Source organism: Sorex fumeus, unplaced genomic scaffold, assembly GCF_029834395.1.
Source record: "Sorex fumeus unplaced genomic scaffold, SorFum_2.1 ptg000115l, whole genome shotgun sequence".
Taxonomy (NCBI): Eukaryota; Metazoa; Chordata; class Mammalia; order Eulipotyphla; family Soricidae; genus Sorex; species Sorex fumeus.
The window spans coordinates 20,046,787-20,073,770 of record NW_026606172.1 but is presented as its reverse complement, the minus strand read 5'-3'; positions in this window follow the sequence as shown (position 1 = coordinate 20,073,770).

Here is a 26,984-nt window from a genome sequence, read left to right as displayed (position 1 = left end):
GCATACACAGATACCCCTGATTGTAGACCATAGAAATGACAATGACAGGGAAGGAAATAAATTGAGAAGGGAGATTAGAAGAGGTGGATAGAAACTTATAAGATCAGAGGTCAGGGGCCCCAGTATATTGATGATGCATAGTGTTGTGTCTCTATATCTCAAGCACAGCCAACAACACTGAAAGCTTGAGATCCAAACTACAACAACCGAACTTTAAAATATGCCTGTCAAGGAGGCCGGCTGGAAGGTCAAATGAAATCTGGGATATTGATGGAGGAATTTGACACAGATGATGAACTGATGTTAGAACATTGTATGCCTGAAACTTAACTGTAAGTAAATTTGTAAGTCACCATACCTAAATTAAAAAATAATTACAAAATGAAAACCTGACAATGGGAATGATATATTAAGTTTTTGAAACTTCTGTGATATGCATGGGACTAAGTGGGCAGTGATATTTTGTAGTGTTTTGGGGGGCAACTGATGAGCTGGGAAGAGAGAAGAGAGTAAAGGAGACTAAATGTGAAAATTACAGGTCTTCCATGAAAACACATTAAAACATTCTTATATTTCAAACACTAATGGATCATAAAAAACTAAGAACAGTTTTCAGACTCAAGGAAAGCAGAGCTCTAAAGAAAATTTGGTTCTCAGACTAGTTAGGTCTTCTTAGATAAGGCTAGAGTCCCAATGAGCAAGGAATGGGACCCAGTGATAGCAAGTTTGATGCACTATAACATCTTGAAGCCTAAGATTTCCCCACAATCCTCAGATCTTGCAGAAATAGACTAACCTCTTATACATAAAATGACATTTCCTCTAAAACTTGGGGTGTGCCTTCATAAGATTAAATTTAAAGCTAAATCCATAGTTGGAAGCCTGTCTCATGAGCTGGGGGAGAAAGCAATTGGAATAGAGAGAGGATCACTAAGTCAGTGATGGTTGGAGGAACTGTTCAGGATGGACGATATGTCCTGAAAGTAGATAAAAGAACAAACGTGATAGCCTCTCAGTATTTATACTGCAAACCATAATGCCCAAAAGTATAGAGAGAGTATGGGAGACATTGTTTGCCATAAAGGCAGGGGGAGGGTTGGAAAGGTGTGGGGTAAACCGGGGATGTTGGTGGTGGAAATGTGCACTGGTGGAAGGATGGGTGTTCGATCATTATATGACTGAAACTCAAACATGAAAGTTTCATAACTGTATCTCACAGTGATTCAATAAAAAATAAAGAAAAGGATATATGCACACTATCATTCACTGTTAAAAAGAAATTTAAAGCTAACTTTGAAAGGTAAAAATTATCTTTGATCACAATTTAATGGGAATAAAGGAGAGTAGGCTTTGATTGGAGGGACAAGTAACATGAGTTGAACATTGAGATGAATACAGAGAAAGCAGAATTTAGAATTTCTATCATTCTAATTGATATTGATATTGTATTATATCTTACTGGTAGCGGTCTTATTGACAATTAGTAATTCGTTTGGTGGGAAAGTAAAGGCATTTGCAAGATAATTTGCTGTTAGATTGTCTGAATTCATTGTGGAAAAGGCTTTCTTTGACAATTAAGTTTAGATATAAATGTTTCTCACTAAAGCAGACAAATACCCAGCTTTTAGACAAATCATAGTAGAAATTGCATATATTTATTTTAAAAATAAAACCGTACATGATATTTTAAAGTACACATTTGAAAAAATAATATATATTGATAATTTTTAGAATTATTTTTACTGGAAAGCATACAGGCTTTAATGAAAATAAGGAAAATTAAGTGAGGGCTTATATATTTGTCTCATTGCCTGTCTGGATTAAACCAGGCATAGTAATATAAAGATGTTGGCTCCAAACCAGGATTTTTCAAGATTAAGGTTGACGGCAGTTTTATATCCAGCCAAAATTTATTATCTCTAGAAACAATTGTATGTCATCTTCAATTATGGAAATTCACATGATCCTGGATATGGTACTTCATTGAAAGAAATAAATTCATTTGTTAATCATTATACTGATGTAGCAAAATGATTAAGAGGTAAAATAGCCCTTTCAGTGACAGAAAAAAAATAATAGCTAAAAAGTGAGTATCCTGTTGCAAAAATTTTCTCTGCAAAAATTTTTGAGTCATGGGCAAAATCATTCGTTGCACACAGTGCCGTCTCTGTGGTTTCTCCTTATCTATATTTCCCATAAAAGCACAACTCCATGTCCAGGCAGGCCATACTGCATCACACACACAAATACAAACCACGCCATCATTTTTTCCCCAGCCAGTGTGGATGGGAGCTGAAGCAAACTCATGGATATAAGATGAACAGCAGTTAATCTCATGGGCTTATCTACTTGATGAGCTGGGAAAAAAAAAATCATTTCCTTTCAGGAATTTTAACCAAGAGGCATAGAAAAAATGTGACCTTCATTGGCTATCTTTCCTTGAAGATAGTACAAGATTTCCATTTATAGAAAAATAGAATAATTCTTCATGGGATAGATAGTTTAATCAAAAGTGTAGAGGACTTAAAATGAATGTGAAAATTGAGGGTGAAGGGAAAAAGCAAGAAAAAATGATTTTGAAAGAGATGACATACTTAGAAAAGAATTTTAATTGATGTACAGAAATAAATCAGGTTTTGTGGCATATTAGAGATCACATGATTTTCTTCTTTTTTTTTTTAATTGAATCACTGTGAGATACAAAGTTACAAACATGTTCATGGTCAGGTTTCAGTCATACAATGTTCCAACACCCATCCCTCCACCAGTTACATTTTCCACCACCAATCTCTTCAGTTTCCCCCCCACCACATCCCACCACCCCTACCAACCCAGTCTGTCTATATGGCAGGGACACTCTCTCTCTGTCTCTCTCTCCCTCTCTCTCTCTCTCTCTCTTTCTCCTTTGGGACATTTTGATTTGCAGTACAGATACTGAGAGGTTATTATATATTTCTTCCTTTACCTACTTTCAGCAGAAGGGATTTCTTGTTGAGGAATATGAACTCCTTCAAGTATACAATTGTTCGACATTCTTTACACCATAAAGCAGGACAGTGACATCACCAGAGCAGGATGCATGAAATTCAATACTGTTTTGTGCAGGAGATCGGGGGCACTTGGACTTACAAGGATATCCTGCATTGATTGGGATAAGTATCTGGAAAGATTTGGAAAGATATTTGGAAAATTTTATACTACAAACAAAACTCTTATTTAAACCTGCTATCTCCTCATTTTATTGATTCTCAAGAAAATTAAATTTATTCTATCCTTTCCTTATATATTCTATCCTACTTTATTTCTTGATGCTATTTCTCTATGGTCATGTTTTAAGTATCTTCTATTGCAAACTTTTTTGAATACTGACTCCACTACTCCACTAGATTTTCACTTCTTGGGTTTTCTGAAATAATATATCAGAAATATTTAAGGTAAATATTTATCTTTCTATTTAAGATAAATGTTTCAGTTTTCTGAAATTATATCCTCTGAAATAATTGTCTAGAGGATTTTTATATGAGAATATATTACCCTGAAATATGAAATAAATACTCTTAATACTAGAGAAGCACAACCATATAGAAGATAATAATTTTAATAAAATAATAAATGGGAGAAAAATATATGCATTAACTCTAGCTTATTATTTAATTTATATATGTGATTATTAACACTATGAAGGGATTTTAATGATTTCTCTAGGTTCATTTTGGCATTAAATATCAAAAGATTCTTTTCTGACTATGATATGAAAACAAAATGCTGGAATTCAATTGAAAAATAATAAAATACTAAGACAAAAATTTTGATATTCTAATGAAAGTATACTGGATATACACAAATGGCTTACCAACATTTTATCTATTCACAGCTTTTCAGTACATCTTTTGAATGAGTTCAGGGTGGAAATGTGAACTTAATTATTCAGTGTGTATGCTAACTTTCCTTTCCTCATTTCTGTGCATGTAGATGAGGTTGATTTTTATGGTAGATTTTTCTCTTTTCCTTTACCATTCTCAGTATATTAATATCCCATTTAATGAACTTTGTTAAAAGTCTCAATAATCTCACCAGTAAATTATAACTCAGGGACCATAGTGTTGTCCTATGTTGGTGTCTCACTAGTCAGAAAATACCCGGTATTGTTATTTTTGTCTCCCCCTCCACTGATTAGCTCTTAGCCCCTAGAACATCCCAGATGTAATAAGAAATTACTCAAATGTGGCAGAAGGAAGAGAGAGAAGAAAATAGCAAGGTACCCCATATAGGCAGATAGTACTTTTTAATGAACGGCAGAAATTTTACGCACAACATTTGTCTTAGACAGCTGAAAGAGAATTTTGTGCATCCTTTCCCATCAACTAACCAAATAAAAATATTTTATTCTTGAATAGAGTTCAGTCATGTATGCTGTTCTCAGTAACCACTACACATTGCAAGATACTCTCAAGATGTATTTTTGGAGCATTTTTTTTTTGAGAGTAGAGAAAGCAAAATGGATGTATGTTCCCAGGGACAAATTATAACACATTTCAAGAGAAGAAATAACAATCCTTGCATTGCCCTGGTTTAGGTACTAACATTTTTTTCCCCTTGCCCCTCCATTTTACTGTGGAGCCCATAAATTCTCTTCCTAGTGCTTATCTGCTGTGAAACTGTTTGTGAATCTTTGATTTTAAGAGTTGTGGTAGAAGTATAACTAGATTCATACCCACTGACCTCCATAAAAACTTGAACTAGTAGTAAATTGTCAAGTTTTAATGTTGATTTTATGGTATTCATTTTTTCTTTAGGTATTTTATGACTTTGAGTCAGTATTTTCTCATATACAGTTAATATTAAATATTATTTTTAAAGAAACAGTGACCAAAATACAAAGACAGTCTACAGAATGGGAAAGGATATTCACCGAATACACATCTGACAAGGGGTTGATATCCAGGATATACAAAATACTGGTTAAACTCCACAAGAAGAAAACATCCAACCCCATCCAAAAATGGGGCAATGAAATGAACAGAAACTTTCTCAAAGAAGAAATCCGAATGGCAAAAAAGCACATGAGAAAATGCTCTTCATCATTAATCATCAGGGAGATGCAGATCAAAACCACAATGAGATACCATCTCACACCTCAGAGACTGGCCCACATTCAAAAGAACAAAAGCAACCAATGCTGGCGTGGATGTGGCGAGAAAGGGACACTCCTTCACTGTTGGTGGGAATGTCCACTGGTTCAGCCCTTCTGGAAAACAGTATGGACGATTCTCAAAAAATTAGAAATTGAGCTCCCATTTGACCCAGCAATACCACTCCTGGGAATATATCCCAGAGAGGCAAAAATGTATAGTCGAAGTGACATCTGCACTTGTTTGTTCATTGCAGCCCTCTTTACAATAGCCAGAAACTGGAAGAAACCTGAATGCCCAAGAACAGATGACTGGTTAAAGAAACTTTGGTACATCTACACAATGGAGTACTATGTAGCTCTTTGAAAAGATGAAGTCATGAAATTTACATACAAGTGGTACAATATGGAAAGTATCATGCTAAGCGAAATGAGTCAGAAAGAGAGGGATAGACATAGAAAGATTGCATTCATCTGGGGGATATAAAGTAACAAAGTATGAGATTAATACCCAAGAATAGCTGAGATCAGCACCAGGAGGATTACTCCATAACTTAGAGGCCAGCCGGGTATCCTAGAGGAAAGGGCTATTCAGATAGAGAAGGGAGCACCAAATAAAGGATGTTTGGAGGATCCTCCCAGGAGGGGAGATGCATGTCGAAAGTAGACTATGGACTGAACATGTTTGCCACTCAATGCCTCTTTTGTAGACCACAACACCCAAAAGGAGAGAGAGAACACAGGGGATTGCCCTGCCACAGAGACGGGGGGATGGGGGGATGGGGGTGGGAGGGATATTATCCATGGTGGTGGAAAATGGGCACTGGTGGAGGGATGGGTATCTGATCATTGTATAATTGAAACCAAAGCACAAAAAATTGTAAATCTACAACTTTAAAAAAAATAAAATAAAATAAAGGGGAAAAAAATATTATTTTTGGTTCTGGGCATTACACCATCCTTATCCTTCATCTTTATCAAAACTTATTTCAAAAAATACTTTCTTACAAGGAATTATTCTTTTTTATCCTGTCTCACTAGTCTTAGTAACTTGCTACTATAGTATTCAAAAATAAATTTTGAACCATATTGAATGATATTAAATTACTTTTATATTCTATCTTCATTTACTTGCTGTTTCAGTGTAGATACTTGTGTGCCTAGTTTTATTAAGAGACTCTGCAGTTAGGACTGTGTCATAGATTGATCATACCTTCCTTTTTTGGGTGATGTGTTTTTTCTCAGTAAACTTTATTGACTGGCTGACTGAGACCAGAACACAAAATCCTCTTCATAGAAATGTCTTTTCAATTTTGAGTACAATGTTTGTTGTGGGCTTGTGGTAAATGGCTTTAGCTATGTTGAAGTAAGTTCCTCCAACTCACATTTGTCTTGAGGATTTTTATCATGAATGGGTGTTGAACCCTGTCAAATATATTGATATGATCATAGGATATTAATATATTCTTATATTGATACATGATCATGTTGATTAATTTATTCTTGTATTCATACATGATCATGTTGGTTGAGTTACATTCTTGTATCACATGAAAAATTATATTTGGTCATGGTATATAATTTTTTGGTGTATTGTTGGATTTAGTTGGCTATTATTTTATTGAGGGCCTTTGCATCTATGTTTATCAAAAATACAGGTCTATAGTTTTCCTTTTTTGGTAATGTCAGTTGTTGGAATCAGAGTAATATTTGCCTCATAGAGACAAGAAGGAAAACTGTTTCTTCAAATTTCTGAAAGAACCTGAGAAGAAGTGGGTTTAGGTCTTCTTTAAGGGTTTGGACAAACTTATTATTGAACTCTGGGATTTTGCTTTGGGGAACACTATTGAATGCCTCAATAGTATTTGGGATGTTCAGGTGCTCTGTTTCTTTTTGGTTAAATCTCTGGAGGATATGAAGTCAAGAAATTTATAAATTTCTTCAAAGTTTTCCTGTTTAATGGCATAAAAATTTTATGATCCTTTGAATTTCTGTGGTACTTCTAACAGCTCTCCTTTCTTGAGTCAGTTTACTAAGGTTCTTTTTCTTTTTGAGTCTTGCTAATGATTTGTCACTCTTGTATAGTTTTTCAAAGCACCAGGTCTTTGTTTTGTTGATCTCTGGGATTATTTTTTTTTTACCATCCAATGTTATAAGTTTTGCTCAAAATCTATTTTTCCTTTTTTCTGTTTGCTTTGTGTTCCTTTTGTTGATCTCTTTCTAATTGCTCAGACTCTGCAATAAAACTATTTATATGGATTCTTTCTTATTTCCTAATGAATGCATGCATTGCTATGAATTTTCCTCTTAACACAGATTTTTGCTATGTCCCATATGTTCTAGTAGTTTGTATCTTCGTTATCATGTTTTTTTGTAAACCACTGGCTGTTTGGTAGTAATCTTTTTCATTTTAAGTGTTTGGGTTCTTATCTTTTCTGTTTATTATTAACTTTTATTTTCAATACACCATGATCTAAAAGGATAGTTGATATAGTTTCTATGTTTTTGATTTAATGGAGTAATGTTTTGTGACACAGACTGTGGTCTACCTTGGAGAATGTTCTATGTTCAGTAGAAAATAATGTGTATTTTGCATTTGGGAGATGAAAAGCCCTATACCTGCTAAGTCCATACTTTCCACTTATTCCTTCAAAGCCAAAGCCTGTTCCTTATTGAGTTTTTGTCTAAGTTTTTCTTTCAAGAGGTAATAAATCAGTGTTATAGTCCCCAAGTACTACTGTGTTTCTTTTAATATATTCTTTCAGGTCTATTAGCACTTTTTAAAAGTGTTTTGATGGTCCCTCATTAGATACATAAATTCTTAGAAGTGTGAGTTCTTCCTGATGCATATATCCTTTTATTATTAAGAAATGTCCATCTCTGTCTTTTGTAACTTCTTTTAGCTTGAAGTCTATATTCTCTGATATATGTGGCCACCTTGGAATTTTTAATGAAATTGTTTCCCTTTAAGATCATGCTCGAGATAAGTTTGCCCACTCTCACTACTACTATTCAAAATGGAACTGGAAGTCCTCGCTGTGGTAAGTATACAAGAAATAGATTTTACAAGCATCCAGATAGAAAAAGAAATCAAACTCTCATTTGTAGATGATATGATATTATACTAAGAAAACCCTAAAGACTTCACAAAAAGCTTCTAGAAATAACAGACCTGTATAAAAAAGTTGCAGGCTACAAAAATCTATGTGTAGAAATCCACATAGATTTGTCTATATGCAAATAATAAAATAGAAGAAGAGAAATAAAAAACAATTGCATTTCAATTGTGCTTCAGAAAAATCAAGGACATTAGTATAAGCTTAACAAAAAACATGAAAGAATTATACAAAAAAACTATAAAGCACTATAAAAAGAAGTAAAAGAATATATGAGGAAATGGAAACACATGTTTGTTCATGGATCGAAAGGATCAACACTGAAAAAATAACAGTCTTGTCCCAAGCACTATACAGAGTTAATGCAGTGCCTTTAAAAATATTTTTGAAATCTTTAAAAATGTAAATAAAACACTGTTGAAATTCAAATGGAGTAATCACTCCCATCCACAAGATAAGCAAAGCAATACTTCACCAAAAAAGCCAAAAGAAGATGGGAGCATTCTCTTTCCCTAACTTCAAACTATACTACTATAAAGCAGTAGCAATCAAAACAAAGTGGTACAGAAATAAGAACAGACTCTCAGATCAGTTGAATAGAATGGAGAATACAGAGACAAACTTTCAGATATATGGATAACAGATCTTTGATAAAAAAAAATGTATAAAGTAGAGCAGGAAATTCTCTTTGAAATGGTGCTGGAATAACTGATTGGTCACCTGGAAAAAAAAAGAAATGAATTAAGATCCCTTTCTAACACTATGCACAAAGCTCAGATAAAAATTTATCAAAGACCTTGATTTCAGTCCCAAATCCTTAAGATATATTGAAAATATAGTCAGAACACTCCATGACATTGGAGTTATATTTATCTTCCCTTGAATACTTTTCAATATCATTGGCCAAGAAAATGGAAGCAAAAATAAACAAATGAAACTAAATCAATCTAAGAAGCTTCTACACTGCATAATATGATAGTCAGAATAAAAAGATACCTCACAGACTTGGAGAAAATATTTTCCACCACTCTTTTGATACACAGTTAATACCCACGATATATAAGTATGCACTGGTAGAACTTTACAAGAAATAATCCCATCAAAAAAAGGGAGAGATATGAACAAAAATTTTCTCAAAGAAGACATACAGATGGCCAAAAGGTATATGAAAAAATGTTTAGTACCACTAATTATCACAGAAATGCAAATAACAATGAGATATCATCTTACGCCAATGCGGTTAGCACACATCACAAAGAATGAAAATAACCAGTGTTGGTGTGAATTTCATTTCATTTCATCATCCTGTTATTCGTCGATTGCCTCGAGCAGGCCCCAGTAACGTCTCTTTCATCCTAGCCCTGAGATTATATTCAAGGCTCTTTAGGAGAATGAGACCCATCATTGTTACTGGTATTTGGCATATTTGGTACGCCACGGGGAGTTTGCCAGACTCTGCCATGTGGGCAGGTTACATTCGGTAGCCTGACAGTTTGTTCAAAGTAGTAATGAGATAATAAGATGTCATAATAAGATCGCATTCGCAGCCGCGCGGTTCCGGGAGCTGGTTTTTATAGTCTCTGAGTCTTGGCCGTTGATGGGATTACACAGCGCCAGGGGTCCAGTTGGTGGGTGTGACCCCCGCCTACTGGAATTTGGAGGATCTGGGTGGAAGATGCTCGACTCCAATCTGAGTAGGCTTAGAGGTCTTGGCCCCGGAACCCGCGTGGCTTTGTCCCTCTGCCAGTACCTTCATGTGTGCGGAGAGTGGTCTCAGCATGGTGGTGGCTGGTCCTGGAGGTCTTTGGCTGCCGGAGCCCTGGTCGGGGAGGGGAGGAAAGCTCAACCCGCTCCCCTCCAAGGGGCCCTGGCGAGGAACACCCAGGCGCGGGGGCAGAGGACTGCTGGTGTGAATGTGGAGAAAAAAACCTCATTCATTGCTGGTGGGAATGTTTCCTGGTTTAGCTCTTATTGAACACTGTAGCACTGCACTGCACCGTTATCCCATTGTTCATCGATTTGCTCAAGTGGGCACCAATAACATCTCCATTGTGAGACTTGTTGTTACTGTTTTTGGCATATCACAATCTGGGAAATTATCAAGTAACTAGGAATTGACCTTCCATATCATGAAGGTTATAAGTGGAACCCGAAATTCCATTTATTGGCATATAACCTAAGGGCCCAAAATTCCTCAGAAAAGACATTTGCACACCTATGTTCATTACAACACTATTCGCAATAGCCAAAATCTGGGTATAATTCAAGTGTATAAGAAATATGGCTGGATAAAGAATCTATGGTGCACAGGGGAATATTACTCAGCTGTAAGAAAAGATAAAATCATGCAATTTGATGCTTCGTGGATGAATCTGAAGAGTATCATGTTGAGTGAAGTTAGTCAGGAGAAGGACATACATAGAGTGATTTCATATGTAGGATATAAAGAATGTAAGGGTATAATCAATGTCCTAAGAAAACAGAATTCAGGAGCCTTTCTTTCATAGGATATTTACCACAGTGGGGTACATGATAGGATGGGGAGACAAGATATACTGGGACAATTGTAGAGGGAAGTAGGGGTACGTGGACACTCCGGTGAAGGATGTAAGCTGGACTGTATTATGCAGGAAACCCTACTGTCAATCTTGGCACTTTAGGAATCCAAAGATTTTCTGGTGATTCCCCTAGATGTCTCCTTAGTTCTGCACTTTTGTCTCTCAAATGCTGCACTAAAATGCTCAACTGTTCGTATAGCTGCCAGCCCTTGAGAGCATCCGGGGAATTCTTACTCGTTTTTTTTTCTACCTTTGTACCAATAGCAGAGCTCATACACTGCCAATAATTTCCATAATGTGACAGTTTGAAAATGCTAATATTTCTCAAATTAAAATGCCTGTCTCTTTACTTGTACCTAATCCTAATTGATCTCCTGCAGAGTCCTACAACTGGGCTGTGAAAAATCCCCCAAACTGTGCCACTGCTGAATGGCTCTGACTGAGTCACTGCAGCACTCATTAATGACACGTCACAGATAATCATAAACTAAGATACCAAAATGGACACAGAAAATTCCATCAAAATCTAAAAGAATAGACTCTTCTTGACTTTTTGTTCTCTTCACAGTATACTTGAATAGACAGCGTGATAATCCTAGGACACCATCAAAACGCAAAAGAGCACAAACCTGAAAAGTCCTCAATAATTTTTCTGAATGAACTCATGGGAATACTAGGGGAGACTGTGACCATGAATCAAACACTTCTTGATCAGGTATAATCATACACCAGATATAATATGAGGTATTTAATCGCCTAATTTTATTACATTGATATTTTGTCAGAATTTCTCCTCACTCCCCTAAAGTATTGGTGTCTTATCTTTCCCTGAGGAATTAAACAGAGGAGTTTTTTGAGAAATATATCAGGATACTTAGAGGATTTCACTTTACTACATGTTGACCCTCAAATGCAATTGGGAATGACAATTGCTGTAACTTAAACCAATTCACAGGACAAATATAATGACTGACATTGTGTAAGAGGACTTATAAACTTCTCTGAGACTGTTGTGCCATACGTTGTGATTTTATACATATCGTTTATTAGAAAAATTCTTGTTCTTAAGAAAATAAATTAGTAAAAATATATTAAATACAAGTAATAGAATACATTTCAGCACTGAGACAAACATGTTCAACAATGTGTTGGCAGCTATCAGTACATATTATCCCCCTGAAATTGAGAAGTTTAAAATAAAAGTCATTTAAATTCATGAGTCTCTGTCGAGCAGAGCAGTCAGTTTGGGAAGAGATGGATCCAGGCTGATCTTTCCTGGGGGCTGTTCCAAACCTCAAGGCTGTGAATTAAATGTGTGTCTTTCTCCCACATGGATGTGGGTGACACATGTAGTTAGATCATGATCTTGCAAAGATTTAAGGGAGAAAGTGGGCAACAGGCAAACATATTGTGATCACTTCTAACACTCATCGATCAAAGTCAATCATAAAACCAGTTCTAAAATCAATGGGACAGTTAAGTACATATGTTCATAATGGAAAGAAGCAGAAGCCAATATTTTCTTAGTGCTAGTTTTTCTCATTTTTTAAATAGGTTATCTATTTTACAGATAACTCAAATATTCTAGCATTTGTTTTCTTGGTTTAATAATTTAGCTAATTCCTCTTTTTACTAGCCCTCATCCTTTCACATAAAATTTTATCTGTCTTCATTGTTCTTCCAAGTCTTGGAGGAGATTCTATTGGTATTTCAAAATTTCTTCTGCTTCCGGGGGCTGGAGCAATAGCACAGCGGGTAGGGCATTTTCCTTGCATGCAGCCGACCCGGATTCGATTCCCAGCATCCCATATGGTCCTTTGAGCACCGACAGGGGTAATTCCTGAGCTCAGAGCCATGAGGAACCCCTGTGCATCGCTGGGTGTGACCCAAAAAGCAAAAAAAATTTTTTTCTTCTGCTTCCTCTCTTTTAAAAATTGGGCTACATGATTTTTCCCATTTTTACTATAGATTCAAGAATATATCTGTATACACTAAAATGCATATGTGTGCATATACACACAAAGTGGTGCTCAGGAGTGATTCTGATCGCTGGTGATGCTCAGGGTATGTATGTGGTGCTGGGGATCAAATCAGTTCAGCAGCATACAGGGCAAATGCCTTACCTCAATACTATCTTTATATTTTAAAATTTCAAAAAACATTTTATTTTCATAAATAGTTCACAGTGGTTCATTGCAGGTAATATTCAAACACCCACCCAACTAGCGAGCATCTTCCCACCACAATAAAAGGGGAGTGTCTGAAGGTTATTGTATTTCATTCTGGGGCCATTTAAGCTCATATATAAGATAATAAAAGCAGTATATCACTGTATCACTGTCCTCCCATTGTTCATTGATTTGCTCGAGACTTGTTACTGTGTTTGGCATATGGAATACGTGACGGGTAGCTTGCCAGGTTTTGCCGTGCGGGTGAGATACTCTCGGTAGTTTGCCAGGATCTCTGAGATGGGCGGAGGAATCGAACTCGGGTCAACCGTGTTGGCTGCGTGCAAGGCAAATGCCCTACCCGCTCTGCTATTGCCCCAGTCCATAATAAAAGCAAGTATGTTAAAACCAAACACATGTGTGCTGCTTTAGGTACATCAGTGGACTAGAGTATAAGAGGTCCAGGAAATACTGCATGGATCTCTCTGGGAGCTTTATTTTATAGTCTCTGGATCTTGGCCGTTGATGAGAGCCTCCAGGGGCAGTTGTGGGTATGACTGCCGAGCTACTGGAAAACTGGGGAGCTGGGTGGAGGAGGCCCAGTCCTGATCCAAGCAGGCTTGGGGATCTCAGCCACGGGTTCTGCATGTCTGGTTTCCTCTGCTGGTTCCTTCATGGGTGGGGTTCATCCGAGCATATGGAAAGTGGCTTTGAGCATGACTGGGGCTGGGTTCTGGAGGTTTTCAAGTGTCGGGGTTTTGCTGGGGCGGGGAGGGAAACTCAACCCGCCCCCCTCCAAGGTGCCCTGGTGAAGACAGCCTGGCTCAGGGTCAGGAGATTCTGCCTGTACTATCTTTCTGATCCTGAATTATTTCAGATTTTCTAATTAGGTCACTCCTGGTTCTGCCAAGGATTACTCCTGGCAGTGCTTAGGGGACTGCAGGAGATACAGAGATTAAACTCAGGGAAGCCATGTGCAAGGCAAATACCCTACCTGCTGTGCTACTGCTCCAGCCCCATAGATTCTCGAATTTTATATTTGTGACATATAAGTTACAGTAAGATTCTTTACAGGAAGTTTCAGGTCTTAATTCTAGATATAGTATAGGTATTTGGTGAATTGAAATGAATCTGCACCACATAATATGACCTATGTGTGTTCTTTCCTTTCCAGGTTGTTATGTTGAACAAATTTCTAAGTGGTTTGAGGGAGGATAGATATATATTTGAATCCATACGCAATTATTTCACCTATTTTATCCTCTCTAAATATCTTTTAAAGACTCACTGAATAAAGATAATTTCTTTATGAGTTTCTTTTTTGAAAATGAGCACTCAGACATGATACCTAAAGTGTCTTGTACGCAGTTTCATGTCTAGTTACCTATTGTCCTTAAAGAGACAGCATGGTTTATCTCAGATGCCACAAAAATTGCAATTGAACATGAACTTAAAAATCCTTGCGAGAGCCTTCTGAAACTGGCTATGGGATACTAGGTGACAGTCCTTTCGTTATTGGTGGATGATGGCCAGGAAATCAGATAAATAGCAGAGTGAAAAAGAACTCTTCAATCTCTTAATGTATGGGTGCCTTCACTAAAGGCCAGATCAAGGAATTAATAGTTGCAAAAGACACACACACACACAACTTGAAAAGAAATAGTATCTTAGATTATCAGGCCAGTGATTGGTGAATGTTTGAGAGCATGTTTATGGAATAAGAGACATAGCTTTCAAATATTGAATAGGCACATCATGCTTATATATTTAAAAATAAGGCTAAATTAGAATATATAATAAAAATTTATTATAAAAACTCCTGATTAACTGAGTTAGTGAATGAATTGAACATGGACAGATGCTGCATTTTTTTTATAAATAAAATTTGTACTCTGTTCATGTACTTGAATCAAGAACTTGGAAGAATCAACACTGAAACCTAAGCCTTTATTAAAACTAATTCTCTCCATATTATTTTGAAACTAAGTTTTGATATTAGTCTAGAGGAAAACACTGACAGATGCCACCGTCAAACAACCTCCTTCCCAATTTATACTCTTTGAACCAATGTTTTACAATCTTAAATATCCGGCAGTTAGCACATATCAAGATGAGTTGATGAAAAGTCTCAGATTCTCATAACAACGTCACAGTGACACATAAGTATGATGATACATAACCTGATCCCAATTCATTTCTTGCTTTTGGATGGATTTTGGAACTTTCTTCAATTTGCTTATACAGTTAAGCAATTTAGTGTCAAGGTGCTTTCATTTTATCAACATTTCCCCTGCTTTGTCTTCTGTTTTATTTTTATGATTCAATTTTATTTATGGTTTTGGGGAGTTGGGCCTCTCAAGTGGCATCCAGGAGGCTTGGAGGCCACTCCAACAATTCTTGGCCAATCAGGACAGTGGTAATGAATGTGATTTGTGCTAGGCAGAGCCTACAGTTCCAGGCCTACTGGCTATGTTTGAGAGTCATATGGGCTAGAGATCAAACTGAGGCCATTCCCCTGCATTATTTTTATTTTTTAAGCATAGTCACCAGTAGAAATTTTTAATTCCCCTTACTCAATGTTTAAAAAGATGTAGTGGGATCAAAAAAGTTACATTAAATTTTAAAAAAGAAGACATGCTCCATGAAATTTGTGCAAACCCTTTATCCATCTGTAACATATAACAAAATTTCATCCAGTTTTTAAAAGAAATTCAGATAGATCCTCTTTCTCCCTCAAGTAATCTTTTCTCCTTTTGTTCAAATCGCTGGTTTAGTGCTTGTGGTAGTACCATAGATTAATATGTTGATCTCTTTCCCATATGGACTGTACATTCCTTCAGCTCATTAGGCCCACTTTTCATAGGCGGTGCTTGTTATATTTGTGCTACTTATAAGGGAATTATTTAAGAAAACAGGCATAAGTGTGAGGAACATTTATAAAAACCAACTAACAGTCAGGGTAAACTTTCATGTCATATATGATTGCAAGGATTCATTGTTAGGGATCTAGGGAAAATAAGAATTGCAGGAAAGACATTGGGTTTCTTCCTGAGGTGATCACCTGCTGACTGCACCATCCTGGAAAAATGAATTAAAAAATCAATTTTGAGTTAATGTTTTGAAGGGTAGGGGAGGTGAACAGTGCTCATGTCAGTCGCTCATGCTGATTGAAAGTGTGAGCTCAGGGCAGAAAATCACCCTGAAACCTGAAAATTTATTATCCAAGCACAAAATAAGTTCTGGTTTAATGCAATAGGAAGTACATTTCACATAGATTTGTTTATCTATCCATCTGCCTCAATCTAATTTACAATTTGCAATTATAAGCATTTCATTAATCAGTTAACAAGGCATATTTATAAGGCACATTAATTCAAACATTACAACGGTAAACTGGCTTATTTTAAAGGCAACCTTTCAGCAAGAAAAAGCTAATGCTACTTATTCCAGTGCTCAGGTTTAAAGTGTTGGTTTGGGAATTAAGTTTAAGATGTAAATCAGCAATTATGTTCATACATGCTTTATTTTATTATTAATAGTTTAAAAAGGTGAATTGCTGATTAAGTCTGGGTGCTATAGATGTGACATGAATTTTACAACATTTTAAAAATACACAGCATTAAAATAACATGACTAAATTATTAATCTTTTATGTTAGCAGGTTGGCTCTATGACTGTCAAATTTATGAAATGTGATCATCAAGTTATGACTTCTTCTGAGATCCAAATTTTAAAACTTGTAATCAGGAGAAATGATATTTTAAAAACTTTGTAACAGCCTTATAAGTAAATTATTTTATAATATTTACTTACTAAATAGGCATTTTGGGAAGCTAATGTATTACTGGCTCACTTCAACCATTGAAAAGCAGGTCTAAGGTATATGACAGAAAGTGAAAAATTATACCAGGTAAATTTATATTTTCCATCTAACCATGTATAAGCTTTCTTTTCCTGGTGTAAAAATATGCTATCTGGTCCCAGGATAATTTTAATCTCTGAGCTAGTAAATGCATTTCTTTTTTCAGTCCTAATTCACTAAATAAAGCCAAATGCTTGATTTTAGTCTCTTGAACAATTTCTATTTTTTATTTTTTCTTCTTATCACTGTCTTCTGAACATAGAATTTTTAGACATATTTTTCAAACATAATTCACTGGATATTAGAAATATTATAAAAAATTATCAATGTTTGCCTCAGCTCCCCGACTTAGTAAATAATATAAAACCTATGGTTTAGTAGCAAATCTTATCTACAATTAAAACTCACTACCTTCTTAAAAAGGGTCAGCAACATGTAAATCTGATTTTATATTTTCTATCAAACAATGTTGCATACAATTAGCTTCTAGTGCCTGGAGCTTTAGCAAAAGATATTGATTACCTTTCAACTAATGCTACTGGTAGTAAAATGTTGAATTTTGCTGCAGGTGAAATGTGTCCTGTCAAATAATAATCAACAGCCAATTCACATGAGTATTAGAGGAGAGAATTCAAATTTGGCAGGTCATAAACCAACATAGACATTAATATTGATTTGAGTAGTCCTACTAGTTTTGAACATTTATTATATGCATTCATAGAAACATCTTGGATTTAATTTTTTACATAATATTACTATGAACATTTATGTAATGAAAAGCAATCTTTGAGGAAATTATTTTGCATGTACTTTTTAATTTGTCACCTATGAAGGAACCTTATCCACTTAAAAAACACTTAGAGAAAATGTCCATTATCATGATCAAGTTGTCTTTACTGAAGAATTTTAAGACATTATGTCAGAGGCCACAAAATTCATGTGAGGTCACTAGGGGGAATGTCAGATTCTCTCACTGGACTTTGGATTTAGGTAATGAACAAACTTGGGATAGGAATGATGCTTTGCTTCTCTGGATTTTAGTGAGTACAAAGTGAAGGATCTGTAATAGATAAACTCCAATTTTATTGTTAGCTATGGGAAAAAATAATTTTCACAATCAATAAATCTGCTTCATTTTTTTCTGAAACTATTTGATATCCTGTTGTTCGTCGATTGCCTCAAGCAGGTACCAGTAACGTCTCCTTCGTCCTTGTCCTGAGATTCTAAAAGGTGCCACATTCAAGGCTCTTTCAGGGTTAGGAGAATGAGACCCATCATTGTTACTGGTATTTGGCATATTGGGTATGCCACGGGGAGTTTGCCAGACTCTGCCGTGTGGGCAGGTTACATTTGGTAGCCTGCCAAGTTGACCAAAGCAGAATGAGATAAGATGTCTTCCGGGAGCTGGGTTTTATAGTCTCTGAGTCTTGGCCGTTGATGGGATTACAGAGCGATGGGGGGGGGGGGCAGTTGGTGGGTGTGACCCCCGCCTACTGGAAGATGGAGGATCTGGGTGGAGGGTGCTCAGCCCCGATCCGAGCAGGCTTGGAGATCTCAACCCTGGGACCTTCATGCCTTTGTTCCTCTGCTGGTACCTTCATGCTTGTGGAGAGTGGTCTCAGCATGGTTGTGGCTGGTTCTGGAGGTCTTCAGCTGCCGGGGGTTCTGCTCGGGGTGGAGAGGAAATCTCAACCCGCCGCCCTCCAAGAGGCCCCAGCGAGGACAGCCAAGTGCGGGGCAGGAGATTCTGCACTGTTCTCTTCCGGGAGGTGGGTTTTATAGTCTCTGGGTCTTGGCCGTTGATTGGATTGATATATTTTAAGAATTGCCATGTAGTCATTATAGTGATCACTGTTCTTTAATTGGGTTAGTGGGATAATGATAACCCATTTTTTTGTGACCTAAGCAAATATATAATCTAAGATAATATATAAAAAGAATCCACATATTGCATAAGAAAGTTATCATGTAAATAAGCTGAGCAAAATTTCCTTAGTACTCCTAATTAAGATTGTTTCTCAGAAAGGCAATGTTGTGCCTTAAGGCTCTGTTTTGATAATTCAGAAGTTTTCAGAATGATAGTAGGCAGAATTATTCAAATAAATACAGAATTAATTCACATATCACAACCAAGTTGGAGTCTTCATTTTTTAAAAAATTTTGGGTGACGGTTTGAATTGCTTTCATTTTGCCTTCAGAAAGTGAAACTATTTTCTTTTTAACATTATTAGCTGTTTGAGTAGCTTGTAATACATTCAATACAGTATATTGAAAATGACAAAACAAAGAATACAGATTTGGGGATATTTATGACCTATTTGTAATCAGGTTAAAGAAATAAGGAAATTTCTTTATATGTGTAGGATAACATTGGTTTGTCCTTTCAGCGTTTCCACAGGAAGCTTAGATTTATTGAGTTACTCCCATCACAATGCTCCCATTCCTTTGTGTTTATTTGTAAACTCTTTCTTTGTGTTCTGTGGACTTGTAAATAATGTTTTTCTCTTTTCCTTAAGACCTTTGCATAGTTAATTCAGAGCAATGTCCTTTTTGTATGGGAATAAGAAGAAAGTTAATGCTATGGTTTTGTAACATGGGAGTTAATTGACTCCAGATAATATTACCTCCTGGATATCTGTTCTCTCAACTTAAGCCTCAGTTGCCCTTGCTTCCTAGCACCCCCAAATCAGGGTCCCGTTGTGGGACTGGATGGACTCAGGACAAGCTGTGTGCTATGTGCTATCCTCACATTGAAATGGGCCTGGCCAAAGTGCCATAATACTTAACTCTAAGTTAAGAGCATGGTCATGGACAAATGCTCTCATGATCCAAAAAGCAATAACTAGATTCACACCCTGCTAGGGTTAGGAAAGATTAATCCAGCCTGAGCACTGTAGTCTGAGTCTGTGGCAAGATGTCCCCAGAAGAGCCAACCTACAAGCTCAATGTATCTCTTACTATGTCCATACAAAATAACTAATATTAAGAAGTACAATTAAGATGTTAATTAATATGTCAATTGAGTCTTTGGACTAAGGAGAGGAGAAAACCCCTTAGGAGGGATTTTCATCCTGGAGCCTGATGGGTGGTCAAGAAGGGCTTTTGATATGTTGATTTTGCTGCCAGATGGGGTGTGGTGATGACTCACAATACAGAGAGTTGGAGAGATGAGAGAGACCAGGGCAGCAAGATGGAGCACAGAGAGACTAGTAAGGGGAACAGAGGGAAAAGAATGTAGGGGAAGAACGCAGGAGCAGGCACATGGAGAGACAAGAGATGCGGCTGCACGATGAGCAGGAGAGATGAGCAGGAGAGACAGGAGGAGACAGGAATGAGGGGCAGTGTGAGACTAGAATGGGAGGCTCAGAGAGACTGGAATAGGCATGTGGTGAGAGTGGAATAAATAGCAATTGATCTATCAACCGGCTTGGCCCTCGGTTCCTCCTTCCTCCGGCCCACGGCCTGGGCCGCCTGGGGTGGGGGAGTGGCCCAAGTCCACCAAACGCAGGCGGTGAGAGGGAGAGTCTCTGGGGCTCTCCCTAGCTGACCCGGAGAGTAATATGTAATTGAATTAATATTTTGTAGCCAAACAAAGGGAATCAGAATTGTTGGTCATATAAGAAGACACTTGAAAAATTATTTTAATGATGTATAGATGGGATACTTAAGAATAAAAATAATATAAGGTAGTGCTGCTTGGAAAATTCCTCATTTCTTTTCAGCATAAATTAGAATCTATTACTCCAGCTCTGTGCCAGATGAATAGAAGTATGGGTGGCAGGAAAAGAGAAAGGAACCGGCATTGATCCAGGATCTTGCCAGTTCCTAAAATTCAAAATGCTTCCAGTCCCCATAACTTAAATTTTATCTAAATCATTTTAAATACAGAAAAAACACAATAATCAAATAAAAAATTGAAATAAAAAAGTGAATATTAAAGGTGGTAAAGAACTGAAAATCCCTTCTAAAACAAACAAAAACCAAACTAAAATCATGAAACACTTAAATCCGTGTGTTAGTAATTTAAGTTATTACTCATGTACCAGCTGAGCTCCAAATTACAAGGTGCATTCAAACATTACCCTGCCTTAGGGTTGTGAACCAGATTTTTCCACTTGGTTCTGCTGTTGAGAGAAATCCGAAGCAAGCTTCAGAGAAATCTACAGAAGTTGGTGGGGTGAGAAAGATGAGGCGAAAGGGAAAGATGGGAGGTAGTAGAAGTCTGGAAATAAGGGCAAATATTTATAGTACAGAGAAGACCTGGAGGAAGAGAGAAAAATCAAGATAAACCATATAATTGGGGGATAGAAGGAATTCAGATACTTTGAATCCTTGTTATCCGAAACAGACGATTTCTTAGAAAAAGCAAAGCAACAGTGGGAGCTGATTAATTATGCTACATCCATCCCTCCCCCCCCCCCCTTTGCTTTTGTTTTGGACCATACCCACAGTGCTCAGGGCTTACTTTTGGCTCTTTTCTTAGAAAGTCTTTCTGGCTTTGCTTGGGAGACCATATGCAGTGTTGGCAATTCAACTATGGTCAGTTGCATGCTGGTCAAGTGCCTGACCCCTGATTACTTCTTGGGGGACCATCTGGGATTCTAGGAATTGACCCAGAGTGGCTATGTGCAAGACAAACACATTACCAGTTGTACTATTCCTCACTTTAGCACAATGGGTAGGGCATTTGCCTTGCATGATGCCAACCTGGCCGACCTGAATTCGATTCCTCCGCCCAGCAAGCTACCGAGAATATCTCGCCTGCATGGCAGAAACTGGCAAGCTCCCCATGGCATATTCGATATGCCAATCACAGTAACAACAAGTCTCACAATGTTACTGGGCCCGCTTGTGCAAATCAATGAACAATGGGAGGACAATGGCAGTGATTATTTATTATTATTATTATTATTATTATTATTATATATTTTGGGGCACACCGAAAATTCTCAGGGCTTACTTCTGGCTCTTTGATCAGAAATTGTTTCTAGCTTTGCTTGGGAGACGATATGCAGTGTTGGCAATTCAACTATGGTCGGTTGCATGCAGGTCAAGTGTCTGACCCCCTTGTTATCTCTCTGTTCTCTTATCTACTTGTTTATGGAATGTATTAACTGGGAAATTAGCCTTACTTACTTGAAGCCCTCATTAATATCATAATGTGAATGCTATCATGACTTTCTTATGACTTAGAATTATTGTTTTCAGAAATACAGGTTTTCTTCTTCTCTCCCCCTACCTTTATTGGTTTATCATTATTTCACAACATATATAATTTCAAGGTATAACTTAACAACTCTATATTCTTGTAGAGTTTAAAACACCTGCCAGAAAAACTCTTAAGCACCCTGTGATAAAAAAGATCACTGTACCCAATCCTCTCAGCACTTTTTCTTTTCATGTGGAACCCAAGTTCTCACCATGCCATTCACTGTGTCCAGTAGGAGATAGATTAGATGTTTTGTTATGTTTTTCTAGATTTAGTTATTTACAGTTTACACAAGAGTGAAACCACCCAGCAATTGTCTTTCATTTCCTTACTTGCCTCCTAAAGATCCACACACATTTTTAGTGAATACAAACATACTGTAGCATTTTAAACATACATAACAGGATTAGGTCACACCCAGTAGTTTTGCAGGAACTACTACTGACTCTCTGCTCTATGGTCAGAGTGGTACCTGGGATCAAATCAGGGCCAGCTGCATGCAAGGCAAGTGCCTTAACCTCTATACTATTTCTCGGTCACCCTTCAGAAATTGGACATTTAGCACGATTCTATGTTTCAGTTATTGTAACATTCTGGTTTTGACAACGTCTATATAAAACTGTATTATTAGGACAATGCAAACTATAACCAACTTGAAATAAAAATCATTTTGTGCCACACCAGGCGGTAGTTGAACGGGTTAAGAGAGAAGGTGAGGATCTTAAAGAAACAAAACAAGTGTTTGAGAAGGCTGAGTTCTCATGGAACAGCAGCAGCAATCTTTCTTTCAGGTAGTCTCTTATACGTCTCTATCAGGAACTGGGCAAGTAAAATCATTCATAGTTATTCATGATTACTGAAAAAAGCACATGTCTCTGATCATAACAAAAATAAAAACTGTAGTATAATAGGGAACAATTAGCTTCTATAGGTCATAGCTAATATAAGAACAAAGCACCCTGAAAAAAACAATCTGATGATTCTTACATCCTCTAATGATTACTAGAAAGCGTTATTTCCACGGAAGGTGTAATTTCTGCATGATTTACTAAATCACAATGCATCTATTTCCTAACCACTTCTCTGCAGGCGAGATGGTAAACTATTAGTTTCCTATATGATTGGTCTGGCGTTATAATAGCAACTCTATTCTCTATGTACAACGGGTGGTAGGACAGGGAGTTACGCCAAGTATTCTTGGCCCTCTGCATGAGGCAGCTCCCAGGGCTATGTCCAGTTAAGGACCCTACATAAGCAGGCATCTCCCTGCAATTTTGCATTTAAATAGAAAGAGTATTTCTATGTTATTAAATGCTCAACTTAATATTTGAGTTTACACTGAAATAAGTATCATGCTTTGTTTTGGAGCAGTCTTTTAATAAATTCACTCTGTACTGGTTTGGAGTTGGTAAAAGAGAATACTCTGGGATCAAGTTTATCTTTGCAAATCCTTCTTTGTAAGTATTGCTAATTCAATGGGAATTAAATTGGTAAGGAATAAATTTGAAATACTAGGATAATTTTCTTCCAAAACACCAGAGCACTTCAAACTTACCTCTCCACCAAGAACAGTCATTATACTAATTATAGATCATTTAGATTTATTCTCCAAATAGACTTTTAAAGGTCTTATTGAATTTTCTGTTAACCTAGTTATGTTGGTATGTTGATAATAGGTAATGCTTTTATGACCATTTCAGGTGGAAAATATGACAAATAATGTCATTTTGCTAACTACAAAAATTTTACTTTTTGTTGTTGTTTTTGGCCCATCCTTGGCAGTGCTCAAGATTTACTCCTGGCTTTGTGCTCACGGGTCCCTCCTGGCAGTGCTTGGGAGACCATATGGATTGTGAGGTTTGAACCTGGGCTAACTGCATGCAAAGCAAGCATCTTACCTGATAAGATGCTTACAAAGCAAGCATCACTCTGGCCCTATTTTGTTTTTTATTATCAACCTAAAAATGTCAAACTTCATAATTAAGAAGCATTGATTGAAGTATAGAAACCACGAGTAGGGGCCACAAGCAAGAGGTGGTCCAAGGTATATTCTATCAGATAGGGCATAAAGGATTAAGCTAGAAAGTGGCCTATATTTTTGGAGCATTTTTCAGTGGTTTGTTTATAACAAACAATACAAAATAAATTATTTTGTTTCTGCTTTGGGGCAGAGGTTGGGATTGAAGATAGAAACTTCCAAATTTGGTGGTGGGAAGGTGTAATTGTGTTTGAATTGGTGTTTGAATATTAAATGTAATCAAACATTGTGAAATATTTTATAAAATTATAGTATTCGATATGCCAAACACAGTAACAACAAAGTCTCCAATGGAGACGTTACTGGGCCCGCTCCAGCAAATCGACGATCAATGGGAGGGCCTTTACCTTTATAAAATTATAATAAAATTAAAAAATAGAAAGTGGTTTATGTAAGGTAAGTCTTTTAGCTGAAGATGATGGACTGAATTGGTGCACAGAAGTTTTAGAGTATTGCAATGTTGATATTTCATAACCATCAGTGGAAATGGTCTTCCTATATTTTATTAATAATCCATGAGAAAGGGATATTATCTCATAGTCATTAATAAGAAATATGGATATATTTTAATAGTTCTCAATAGATACTTGAGTAAGTTTGCTTCCCTATTCACCTATTATGCAGAAAATATGAAGTCAGTTTCACTCAACATAGATCCCATATTATATATTAACCAAATATGGCTTGTCTGAAACTGGTATCTCTGGTATATATATTCATTTTTCAAACTCCTTTTGCAGCTAGGTTTAGTGAAGTGAAATAGTTATTGTAGGTTGAAAAGTCAAAGTTTAACAAATTTAGTTACAATAGTGAATATCTGGAGTGGGGGAAATAATACAGTGGGTCGGGTGTTTACTTTGCACATGGCTTAGTTGGCTTTGGTGCCTGGAATCCCAGATGGCCCCTGAGTGCCACCAGGAATTATTTCTGAGCAGAGAACAAGGAATGGCCCCTGAGCATTGCAGGGTGTACTCCCCCAGTCCCCAAGAAAACCAATCCCCCCCCAAAAAACCAAAGTGAATGTCTGTTTTAAGGGTTTCTGGGAAAGATGTTCTTTCTTTCCTCCCTTCCTCTCCCCTCCCTCCTCCTCTTCTTCCTCTCCTTCCTCTCCCCTCCCTTCCCTTTCTCTCTACACCTGGCAGGGCTCAGGGCTTATTCCTGTCTCTGTTTTTGGTGAGACTCAGGGATACTCTTGGTGGGGCTCAGGGACCATATGCCACAAATTGAACCTAGGTTAGCTGTGTACAAACAAGCACTGTACTGTCACTCTGACCCCAGATTTCTTAAAGAAAGAGCAATCTAAGTGGCATTTATTTTTTTCTCTTTAAATGTTGATATAAATGCTGGGGTTCAGTATTAACTGAAGCTTGCAATTCAGAGAGAAGATCTCACTGTACATTTTTGAAAAGTCAGAAATGGCAAAGGGATTTATTACTACATGGAAAAAGAGCATATATTTTAATGAACTATTTTGGGGGAGGCACATTAGGCAGTACTCAGGGCTTACTCCTGGCTTTGCACTTAGGAATTACTTGTGGCTGTGCTTGGGAGCCCATATGGAATGCTGGGGAATCAAACCTGGGTCAGCTATGTGCAAGACAAATGTCTTACGTCACTGTACCATCTCTCCAGATCCACATTTTTAAAAAAAGTTTACTGAGGGAAATAAAAGAAGGGACCAGAGATATAGATTTAGATACATCCTCAAGAGAGAACATAGGCTTCTCCAGAATGGATAGGACCTCTACATGGAGGCTATTGACTAGAGTTGTGGTAAATACTCAGATGAACAGTTTGTTTATTGACAGATAAATATTGTATTAAGACAGATAAAATATTGTATTAAGCATGCTAGAAGACTAGGTCTCTTTTTTAATGCTTGCACATATGGGTTTTGAGGGTTAAGAGTAAGGCAGAACACTACTGAAAATCATAATTTGATAGTGATGCTGATTTTTGTATCAGATGTTGCATTGAATCCTTCTACAACAAAGATCATATTCCCAAGTATTCATCAGTATTAATATGAAGTTTCTATATTTCTTGATAATATCCAAACAAAGGAGGAATGTAAATTTTGAATTTTAATATAAAGAATTTTCCTATGGAGTCTTAAAAATTAAAAACAATCTCTTAGGAGTAATGAAATTTTATTTTTTTTATTTTTTATTTTTTTTGCTTTTTGGGTCACACCCGGCGATGCTCAGGGGTCACTCCTGGTTCATGCACTCAGGAATCACTCCTGGCGGTGCTCGGGGGACCATATGGGATGCTGGGAATCGAACCTATGTCGGCCATGTTGGCTGCGTGCAAGGCAAACGCCCTACCCGCTGTGCTATCGCTCCAGCCCCAGGAGTAATGAATTTTTAAATTCACATATGGATAGTAATTTGGAATAGTGAAAAACTTTCTCATGTCTTACAACCCTCTTAACTCCTTCTAAAATTTCATGCCCTCATTGTGGAAGAAAAGTGAACTCAGGGAGAAAGGGATTTTCTTTATACTAAAGCATTCATTTAAAATGCATACAATATGTTTGCATTTCCCATTTTGTGAAAGCTACCTTCTCTCCTTGTATATTCTCTATTCTTTAAAAAGAAAAACATAAAGGAACTTTCTTCAGGGAGCTCTTACCTTGACATCCAGTTTACATAGATTTATTTGTATTTTCTCTTACCAAATATTCGTCGATTGCCTCGAGCAGGCCCCAGTAACATCTCCTTCGTCCTAGCCCTGAGATTTTTAAAAAAGTGCCATATTCAAGGCTCTTTCAGAGTTAGGAGAATGAGACCCATCATTGTTACTAGTATTTGGCATATTGGGCACGCCACGAGGAGTTTGCCAGACTCTGCCGTGTGGGCAGATTACATTTGGTAGCCTGCCAGTTTGTCCAAAGTAGAAA